The sequence below is a fragment of the Trachurus japonicus genome, chromosome 11 (genome assembly GCF_045865225.1).
Source record: "Trachurus japonicus isolate A0001 chromosome 11, Traja_1.0".
Taxonomy (NCBI): Eukaryota; Metazoa; Chordata; class Actinopteri; order Carangiformes; family Carangidae; genus Trachurus; species Trachurus japonicus.
The window spans coordinates 7954154-7965005 of NC_140917.1; the positions used below are offsets into that span (position 1 = coordinate 7954154).

Consider the following 10852-nt stretch of genomic DNA (forward strand, 5'->3'; position numbering starts at 1 on the left):
TATTCGAGCAGGAAGCGGTGACTGTTCTTCTATGGGCTTCCCGCAGCAGCTCGGTGATTGGCTGCGTCATTCAAGGACAATTTGAAGTGAAGTGTTCAGGGAACCGAGGGTATTACTTATTCACTCTCTATTCCCAGTTCACCCAGCCAGTCAGTACAGTCAGTACAGTACCAGTGACCTTCTGGTGAGCTGACTTCTTATCGGCACAATATTAGTTTCCGATAAACGTAGGCGTTACAGTAAAGTAAATGAGGTCATGTAGCTTTAATGGAAAACTGCAGGCTTAAAGGGATAGTTCACCCAAAATTCAAATTTCACTCATTATCTACTCACCCTCATGTCGACTAAGGGCTGTGAGAATTTTCGGAGTCAGAGTGGCTTCTCTGAGTTACGGGGGGGTCCGTCAGTATTATAATGGTTGTCAATGAATACCAACTTTCTTCGTCCAAAAAGACACACCAAAAAACATCCAAATACCTCCATACTGCTCGTCTGTAATGTCCCTCTTGTATTGAAGCCCTGACATGAGAAATTGTTCCGCCGGTCGAGCAGTGAACCGAGACACTGGGAGCTTCCGCTACAAACAAGCTTAAAATATACACTTATTTAATTTTTTTCAGAACAATTTCTCATGTTGGGGCTTCAATACAAGAGGGACATTACAGAAGAGCAGTATGGAGGTATTTGGATGTTTTTTGGTGTGTCTTTTTGGACGAAGAAAGTTGGTATCCATTGACAACCATTATATGGACATGCACTGCTGCGCGGACCCCCCCGTAACTGTGCGTTCACACCAAAAGCTTCCAAAGCGTCGAAAACGCTCGAGGGTGGGCGTCAGACAAGACAGCTCCCAAAACGGCAAATATTTTCAGCCGCTTTGGCCGCTCGTCACGTGACTGACGTCAAAGTTCGATCGCGCTGGTCATTGGGGAGCCAAAATACTCTATTCTGACAGGCTGCCGCCGGTTGCCGCTGATCCGCATCATAGCTCATTACCCTAAAGTTAACCAGGGTTCAACTTCTCGTCTGGTGACGCTTTGGAAGCGCGGCGACGCCTGTTGACACTTTGGACGCTCAGTGTCGCCGGGCTCTCATTGAAAATGAATTGACTTGCGGCGTTTTGACGCTTTGGAAGCTTTTGGTGTGAACGCACAGTAACTCAGAGAAGGCATGGAGGACTCTGAAACTTCTCCCAGCCCTTAGTCGACATGAGGGTGAGTAGATAATGAGTGAAATTTGAATTTGGGGTGAACTATCCCTTTAAATCTGCATGTGTGTGTGAGTATAAGTGTGTGCAGTGTGCAGTGTGCAGCCCTGTCCATTAGATGGCACCGCCGGGCAGGGAGGCATGTAGGGAGGGGGGGCAGCGGACGGAGAGGGGAGGGAGTGGGTGGTGATACTGAGCCGCTCTGATCCGTCAGGCCTGCAGAGAGTCAGGACCCTGAACCCTGAACTTGTGCGTTGCAGCGTCGTCTGATGAGATTACAACAACACAAAGGGGTAATAGGATTGATTAGGATGTACGACCTGCCGAGGATGATGCACACGTCCAGGTTCATGTTTACAGACTGGGGAAGCTGCTGCACTGCAACTCTGCTGCTCACAGCCAGTCTCACACACACACACACACACACACACACATGACGGACAGGTCAGGTTTAGATCAGATCAGGCAAAAAACACACAAAACAAAAAAGTGTGTGTGGCGAAAAACACAGAAAACAAATAGTGTGTGTGGTAGAAAAAAGTTTAAAAAATCCTTTTGACTTGTGCAATACTATCTGGCACTTTGATAAATACACTTATAGGGCACCGTGCAATACAACCTGGTACCTACAGTATGCACTCTTGCACTTTAGCACTTGTCACTTTAACCCAGCACTTATGCACTTTATCTCTGAGAACAAAACTCTTATGGTCTCCCTACCTGTGAAATGTGTTTGTCAATATGTTCCTCATTGTAATAGTTGCCTTTTTGTCTTTTTGTGTTGTCTACATTATTATGTGTAATGTGTAGCTACTGTTAATGAACTGTTTTTATGTTCATGGGACTCCAGACGGAAAATAGCATCTTGCTATAATCCGGCACATTTACATGTTTTTGTCCATTAATGTGCATCAAATTTTCCCACATTTGATAAAAGTGCAGGAGAAGAAAAGTCAACAAAAGGTAAAGTTCAACAGAAGAGAAAGTAGGTCTGAACGTGGTTACAGATTTGTGCACTCGTGATCATCAGGACCTTGTGACCAGCTCTGTCGCTAAATCCAGCTCTAGTGTGTTTAGTGGTAGAGACACAACTGACATACATGTGATGACAAACGTTTATAAACAAGGAAGTTGTCTGATGGACTGAAGCAGTGTTTTTCAACCTTGGGGTCGGGACCCCACATGGGGTCGTCTGGAATTCAAATGGGGTCGCCTGACATGTCTAGTAGGCTAATTGATTTTAAAAAATGACTGATAAAAATTTTTCTTTACTAATTATTCTTTTAAAAATTAAGATTATTAACACCACACACAATCTTAAACAACTGTATTATATACTTTAACTTTCTCAAATAGAAATCGAGTTCAAATAAAATGCAGCATATAAAAATATCTGAGCTGGTGCATCTTGATTGACGGCCACGATCACGTGATTGTGGGGTCGCCAGAAATTTGTGATGTCAAAATGGGGTCAGAAGCCAAAAAAGGTCAGGAACCACTGGACTAAAGTCTTAATACAAAGAAAATATTTGAGTCTTTTTGTTAATTTTGTTAATCTCATTACTGCTGTTGAAAGCCAAGTCCCTCAGCTCTGATAAGTGTCATGAGCAGTGATGAACTTATTTAAAATAAAATCATAATAAATATATCTGGAACAACAATACAGGACATTGTCTTGCTCCCTCATAACAAAGTCTTTGCGTTTTTAGAATAGGTTTTGTTAGATACAAACAGTCCAACAGTCCACCTTAAAAGCCCTGTTGTGTTTATACTTTTAATGATCTTGCTGAGTATTTTAAACATGATCAAACAACACCTTACAATCATGTAAACTAAGATCGCACATTACAATTATAACTAGCATGAGAAAATGTACAGATAAACCTTGTAAAACTAATTTGCCACATGGAGTCAGGAGTTTATGGGTCAAGAATATTGATTCTGGATTGGAAATACTTTCAGATGTTTCTCTAAATTGTGTATTAAATGTAAAATATTCTTCTATTTAACCCAAAATCATGAATGAACTTAAGCTGTAAAACTGAATCTGGAGGCCAGATACAATATGTATTAATGATGCTGAGAGGGAAGACGAAATTAACATCAAAAGACAAATCTGGAGAAGAGAGAGAAGTTGTGATGAAGTTTTGGAAGCAGAAAAATTAGGGTTTAAAAAAAAAAGATGGTGGCATGCTGATGCTGATGCTGATGCAAGCTCTCTTCTCTTCTTCTTCTTCCAAATTCCTCCTCTCAGTGTGTGACTCATGGTGTACAGATGTGGGCAGATGCTCGCCACACACAGAGACAAACTTTTCTGTGCACATTGTGTTTCCTTTGTTCTTTTCCTTCTCTCTCTTTTTGACCTTGTTCTCCATCTGCTCCCTCCATCAGCAGCCCCTCCTCGTTCCTTCTTTAGCCGTTATTGTGCGATAGACAATTAGACGTAATCATCCGTCTGCGTCAGCGAGGACCTGCAGGTCGCCGTCCAAATCATCGTATGTAAATACTGTTCCAGTGTCGTGATGATGTGTGGATGTAATCACAGACAAAGGAAACACAGAACAAATGGTTCCTAATGTGTTTTTTTTCTTTTTTTTTTCTATGAATACCATTTATTTTATTGAAATATTTTTCTGGACTTGAATCTCTCTTGGCACACAGCAGACAGACTTTTCAGAGTGAGGTTCTTCAAAGGCTTAAATACCTTTGAAGGAACTTTTAAATGATGTCAGTCGAAGTTAAATTCAAAACAATGATGCTTAAATAATGAAATTGTAAGTTTTTTCTCACTTATGAATTGATTTATTTTAATTAAAAGTGCATGAGACGATCAAGATTGTTTGCTCTTGCACAAACAGGGTAAGAGTTATGATTTTTCAACATTCCCGGTTGAGTTCCTGTTTTATTTTGAAGTTCAGTGTCCTGTCTTCCTGTGGTTCTCCTCCTGTGATCACCTCATGTGTCGTTCTCTAAAACCCTGACATGGATTAATGAAACAATCATCTAGACACAGTTAGAATGAATTGCAGCAAAGTCTACAATTTTTTGAATGTAAATATACAGTCATAATATATTTTGCCATTAATCAATGGAAATGTTTCGAATTGTGCAGCATTTTGGTTTTTTCAGTATGGATGTGTTTGGGCAAGACATTTTACAAATACTGTCAATTTTCTTGTAAATCTTTACATGTGTTTCAGTCTTTACTGTAAATATACACATTTGCACATTTTTTCTTTTAATATTTTGAATCCTGCCTTGTTTACATGCAACAGTAACTGATACACACGTGATACAAATAGCGTAGCTCCACCTGCAAAATCCTGTCATGTGATCAGATTAGAAAGATTAAATTAGAAAAACTTTATTGTCTCGCAGAATACATAAAAAAAACAGGCATTCTTCAGACACGATAAAATAAAATATCAGTTTATTTTATCAGTTTAAAACCTTTTCTGTGTTGCAGGTTGTTTGTGGTTTGGTTCATTTTAATTGTATTGTTTGTCTTCTAATGTTCATGTCTCACATTTGATTAAATCTGTGTTTCTTCTCATTGGACACATGAACCATTTACAGTTTTCCATTCATCTTTAAACTGCACTGAGTTCATTCAGGTCTTGGTTGAACTTGATTTTTGGGACAGATACATTTTTCATTACATTAGAAAAATAGTGGAATAGGTGGATAAACAGTAACGATGCAATTAAAAGCTAAATTCTACTACGTATATTTTGTGTGTGATTTTGTACAGCACTTTGGTCCACTGGGTTTTTAAAGTGCTTTATAAATAAAGTTGGTAAGTTGGTACATCCATATGTGATGATAATTTTTCCATCTAATAACATTTATATTCAAATATTCACACATCCTCTCTCTCTCTCTCTCTCTCTCTCTCTCTCTCTCACTTCTCAACTTAAGGGTTACTTGAGGTCATTTTTAAAGGCGCTGCAGATCCTGAGCTGTCAATCAAATGTTTTATCAGACAAACTTTTCTAATCCACGGTTTGAACAAAAATATTCAAATTTATTCATAGTTTTTGTTGGTGTGTGGTTGTGTTTTTTAATATGTGCTTATCTCATTCTGGCAACTATTATGTATCCGTCAGCTCTACATAGACTGAAATGCTTTTTACCACATGAAGAGCTTTTGTTTCATTCTGGCATGAATACATTAGGGAGTGAAATAATTTCCCCGACTCCGATCGTTCAACAGCACTAGAAGCCAAAAGACCGACTCTCAACCTACGTGTTGTCTGCTGGAAAACGAGTATTTCTGCAAATGAGACAGAGAAAGTGGAGGATCCACCATCCTCAACAGTTATTATTACATTTACATGTGGCTGCGGAAAAATTAAGGTATCCTAAGTTAACAATGTAAAATGCATGACTTCATTTATTCATGTTATTGATTATTTGCAGATTTACATTGAAAATAATCTGAAATTGAATTGAATTGAAAGTCTTTATTGTCATTGCACATTAAAATACATTAAATTTGGAGCGCTACTCCATTGTGATGCATACAATAACAATTACAGCATAAAATACAACATAGAGCAATAAAAGGACAGTGTGAAACAACACAGGTGCCTGTGTAATTTGAAATAAGTGTGCACATACTGTAGGACTTGAAAATATGGAAAAAACCTATTAGTAATTTAAAAATAAATATGCAATCTGAAAATATAACTAAGCAGGTAATTTGAAAATTGGGTCAATGACGTGATGCAGCCCAGTGTCAACAGTGTCAACTGTGGGGGGTTTTTTCCATAAAAATCTGATGCAGGAAAATAAATCTGGAGTCAAATGTGGAATAAATGTAAGTCACTTTTGCAATGCAACACAATGTTTCTTGACAAATTTGACATAATTTGTCACATTTTTTAGAAGTAAAGCAGGATGTTTTTAGGACATGCCCTGCTCAGTGTTGCTAAAACGCATTAAATTAAAATATAGTAATGCAGCAAAAATATACTTCAATTTAAAGTTTGTTTTTTTAAGTAGCACAAAATCCAGTTGGGATCAAATATTTCAAATGTATCATTCTTTTGTGGTAACACCATTTGACAATGTCAGGGCATTCAGTCTGACTTTTGTTTTTTAAAAAATGGTTCAAATGACAAAAAACCAATACAAAATGTATACACAGTTATACAATCTGAAGCTTTTAAAACTATTTTCATAGACATTTTCAAATTGCAGTTGCACATGTATTTAGTGCACATGTACGTAATTTGAAAATGTATGTGCACATGTAATTTTTGAAGCATGCCATTTGAAAATCTGCATTGATGTGCAATTGGAATATATAAATTTAAATGTGTAATTTACACATGCATCTGTAATTTCAAAGTGCAAACACAGTTTTTATCACCAGTTATTCAATCACTACCACATTATGTAAGCAGAAGCAAAACTGTCAACGCAAATTTGAATAATCTAAGTCCTATTTCAAGTCGACTACAATTTTTTTGTTTGTTTCCAATGTGTCAGGGCTGAATTTCTTTTTCCGACCTGTGATTATCAATTAGATCAATGAATTCATGCTGGAGTAAATACAAAATATCCAGAGCAGAATTTTAAGATTTTTAGAAATTGATATAATTTTATAGTCCATTTTTCCTTACTATTTTTTGTCACTAAGCAGAAGCCATTTAAAACTCTTAAAGTCATATCTATATATAATCACAGAAACTCAAGCAGTGTATTGATAGCTTCATTGATTAGTAAGTCATTGGTTCCTGGATGGTGAAACTAGGATCCTTCTAAAAGCAGACGGTTATATAAGGAAACTGCACAATTTTGCCTTTTCCTGTAAGTACATAATTAGCTGTAAGAAGCTTTGTAGACCCCGACTTAAGGTTTGTGGCATTTAAAGCCTGCTAAGATGGCTGAGATTGTTATTAGCTTGTTTGGGGAGGGGGGTGAGAGTTGATGACTTTCAGGTCTGAGAGGCTGAGGAGGGGATTACTTTCACTTATGTGAGGAGGAAAAAGAAACAGTTGAACAGTGTCACTCAGTCATTACTGCATGGCTGCAAAAAGAATTTCAAAATAAGATACATATAACGAACGGTGAAAGTGAAAGTGAATCATTTCTGCTTTTACTTTCACTTCAGAAATTTCAAAATAAAAATTGAAGAAGCATTCTTCAAAATTAAAATCATACAATATTTTTTTATGAATTCCTACAAAAATATTCTTTTATAAAAAGAAAAAACATGGAGAGCTACTTTGTTTAATTGATCAATGCATCAGTTCTTATCTACACTACTGAGAGACATTCAAGCTACTTTGAATCAACATCACTTATATTGTAATCCTGACATGTGTGACACCTCGATGAGGCCAAACACTAAAGACATAACACCCAGAAATCTGCCTCTATTTTAAGAGCCCTGGTGTATTTTTTGCACTTGTTTCTATTTATGTAACAGCCCTGTGGTGGGGTTTTACCATGATGACCTCATCTCAAGGTTACAACAATGATGGTTGATGGTTGTCTGCGTTGCCATAACCAGAATCACCGGGGTCAGGGCAGGCAAAAACAGCACCTGGATTTAGCCTCGGCCGCGGGGGTTAGGAGGTCAGCCTGCACCGGGCTTATGAAACATGCTTAGTGTTGGTAAAAGGCCCAGAGCTGCATGTAAGCTGTAAACAAAAAATGACTGCTGACTATTGTGTCAGTTCTTCATGACTCATACAGTAGAATAATGATCTGAAGCGCATGTTGTGGGTCAACCAGTGTTTCTGCCTGAGGTCGTGTTCACAAAGTAAAACAGGGCGATTTTAACATTTTGGTACGACAACAACTGATACAGGGAAAGAGCCATGTAAACACCTAATATATCTTTAATCACGGAATAAATAAGAATATCATGTTAACCCTAAACTCCCACACTGAGTATGTGGAAACCACAGGTGATGGGGACTGTGGCATGCGAGAAGATGTTGGGGAGATTAAATTGTGAAAATTATATGATAAAAGAAAAATGGGATAGGTTTGGTAGACAGATGTGTTAATTTGCCTGCCTTTGCCTATTTACCTACCTGCCTGTTTTTAGTTAAAGCAGAAGTAAGCGATCCGGTCGTTTTGGCTAATGCTGCGTTCCAGGCAGGCTTTTGAAACCGTAAATTACAGCTTCAAGTCACGACTTACGACTTTGTAGCGCTCCAGGCAACCACTCGTGTTTTTCCGACCTGTTTTACGAGCATCATGGAGGTATTTGGATGTTTTTTTGTGTGTGTTTTTTTACAAAGAGCTCTGGTGTCCCTTTGCAACCGTTGCATTGAAATGCACTGCTACGCCAAGACCCCCTGTAACTCAGAGAAGGGACGGTGGACTCTGAAAATTCTTCCAGCCCTTAGTCAACATGAGGGTGAGTAGATAATGAGCGAAATATCATTCTAGGGTGAACTATCCCTTTAAGAAAGAGATCTTGGATCTAAAGGTGTATATTACCTGGGTAAAGATTCTGTAAATCAAATTTGCAGATTTCTCTATCTTGGACGTATCCTTTTAAACATGTAGAAGAGACACTGAACTACATGGCACTAAACTGTGTAATTAGATGGATAAACTGTTTTGCATAATTTGATTGTTGATTTTTGGGCAGGTCCTAAACAGACGGACTGGTGACACTCTTGGCCCCCCTTAACATGTCCCATCCCTAATGATGTAATGGTATAGATATATATAAAGCACTAGCATTCCTGCTCCTTTTCTAATTACTACCAGTCAGATTGTCAAATCTCTGGTCCACTCTGCCTTCTCTTCCAAAGTGCATCTTCCATGGATGGGACGGTAACACAGATGAAGATGATGAGAGGAAGAAGCAGAATGCTTTTGCTTCAAGTTCACAACCAAAAGCTGCACAAAGTGTTTTTACACCAGATTCAGAAACAACTTTTATATATTTGGTGCTATTTTTATCTATTCATACTTGACCTGGTGTTTTATGGCCCATTTCTCTGTGTTGTGACAAACTCAAAACTCACTTCTTTTCCAGCTTTACAGGATCTTTAAATAAAGGTAGAATAAAACCTAAAATAACCAGTGTACGAAGAGAAGAGCAGCGGAGTAGAGCGAGTGGTCCTGGCTCTGGAAACTCACTTAACTTTCACACTTGTCTTACTACGCTGCCAAACTCCACCTACACTAACTGTGAAACCCACAACTGAATCCAACACTTCCACATCGGTCTCTGCTCCGTGGACCCGGTTCAGTTTGTTACAGGAAACTTTGGAGGTTATGATATGAAGTCACTAGTGCTGCAGGAGCGAACGATACGACAAAGAGTTTATATAACGTGGTCTGTACATTGATGTACAAACTCTGTTTCAGCTTCTTTTGTCTCATCCTGTTTTTCTGGCAGCCTCACTAAGTCGTCAAGGCAACAATGCCCACCTGAGAGATGGTTTGGATGTAAACTTCTCTGAGAGTTTTTTCATTGTCTCAGTCTTCTCAGTTTCCACCTTAAAACAACACACACGCACCTGAACTCATCCAGATGTGTTGTACTGGTGCTCTCCAGGTTGTTTCCTGTGTTTTGTAAACCTATAAAGTCTTATTATATAAATCTAAACCCTAAAATCATGATTTTTTGATTCAAAAAAATCTAAAATTTCAGTTTCTTGCTCATGTTTTAATAAATTAAAACATTTAATGATCAGCATTTCACTAATGTTGGGTTTTGTAAGGTGTGTGTGCTTTGTGTATTGTAGCTTTCAACAGAGTGAGTATTTGTGTGTTATTTGGATGTTTGTTTATTCTGCAGACATTAATCTGAGTCAATTTTTCTCTATGAGAGACAATAATTATAATGATGAACCTTGAATCCTGCCCTGCTGTTGTGCACCTGTAGAGTCAGGTTTCCTTTGTTGAAGGAATGATTTTAAAACTTTCTAATGACAAGTAAATGTCTCATGGTTATTTAAAGCAGAAGTAAGCGATATATTTGTGTTAATATAAGTCTTAAATAGTTATATCTTCCGACAGCAATCACTTACATAGAGTGTTTGGACCGAAACACGGGTCTGTCAGTCACTCTGCTCTGCTCTGAGCCGAGGAGAAAAAATTTATCGTATCCTACAGTTTTTATCCAATGAGGAGAGAGAACGGCATGCAGGGCTGTGTGTGCAGCCAAGGGACGCCGTGAATGTGGTGACGTAGGGACGAGGACTGTTATGGTGCGTTCAAGGCAACTCGTAACTCGTGTTTTTCCGACATGTGAAGTCGTACCAGTTCGATCTGGTACGAGTTCACGGGTCGGAAGTTACGAGTGGCCGTTATAGTGACTTTCACAGGTAAAACAGGTCGGAAAAACACGAGTGGGTTGCCTGGAACGCTACAAAGTCGTAAGTTGTGACATGAAGCTGTAATTTACGGTTTCAAAAGCCTGTCTGGAACGCAGCATTAGCCAAAACGACCGGGATCGCTTACTTCTGCGTTAATGTAACATGTAAGTTTAAACACAAGCTTCTCTCAGTTATCTAATAAATATACAGCAAGTTGCTGAAAAACACACAAACTGTCAATAAAATCACATGTCGTCGTCTTGCTCATTTGTAGGTCTGTCAACCGGCCAATCAGGTATGTGGGACTTTTCCGGCCTGAATCTGCTGCCATGAGGAGGAGGAGGAGGAG

At 38.6% G+C, this 10852-nt stretch overlaps 1 long non-coding RNA gene across 2 annotated transcripts in view; it reads left to right on the forward strand.

Annotated features, from left to right (window-relative positions):
• Positions 1–1215: 1215 nt before the first annotated feature.
• The window catches only part of LOC146978112 (uncharacterized), a 55099-nt gene continuing 45462 nt past the window's right edge, over positions 1216–10852 (forward strand). For both annotated transcript variants that reach the window (XR_015037041.1, XR_015037040.1), the window contains exon 1: positions 1216–1272. This is a non-coding gene — a long non-coding RNA (uncharacterized LOC146978112). The remainder of the gene's footprint in view (positions 1273–10852) is intronic.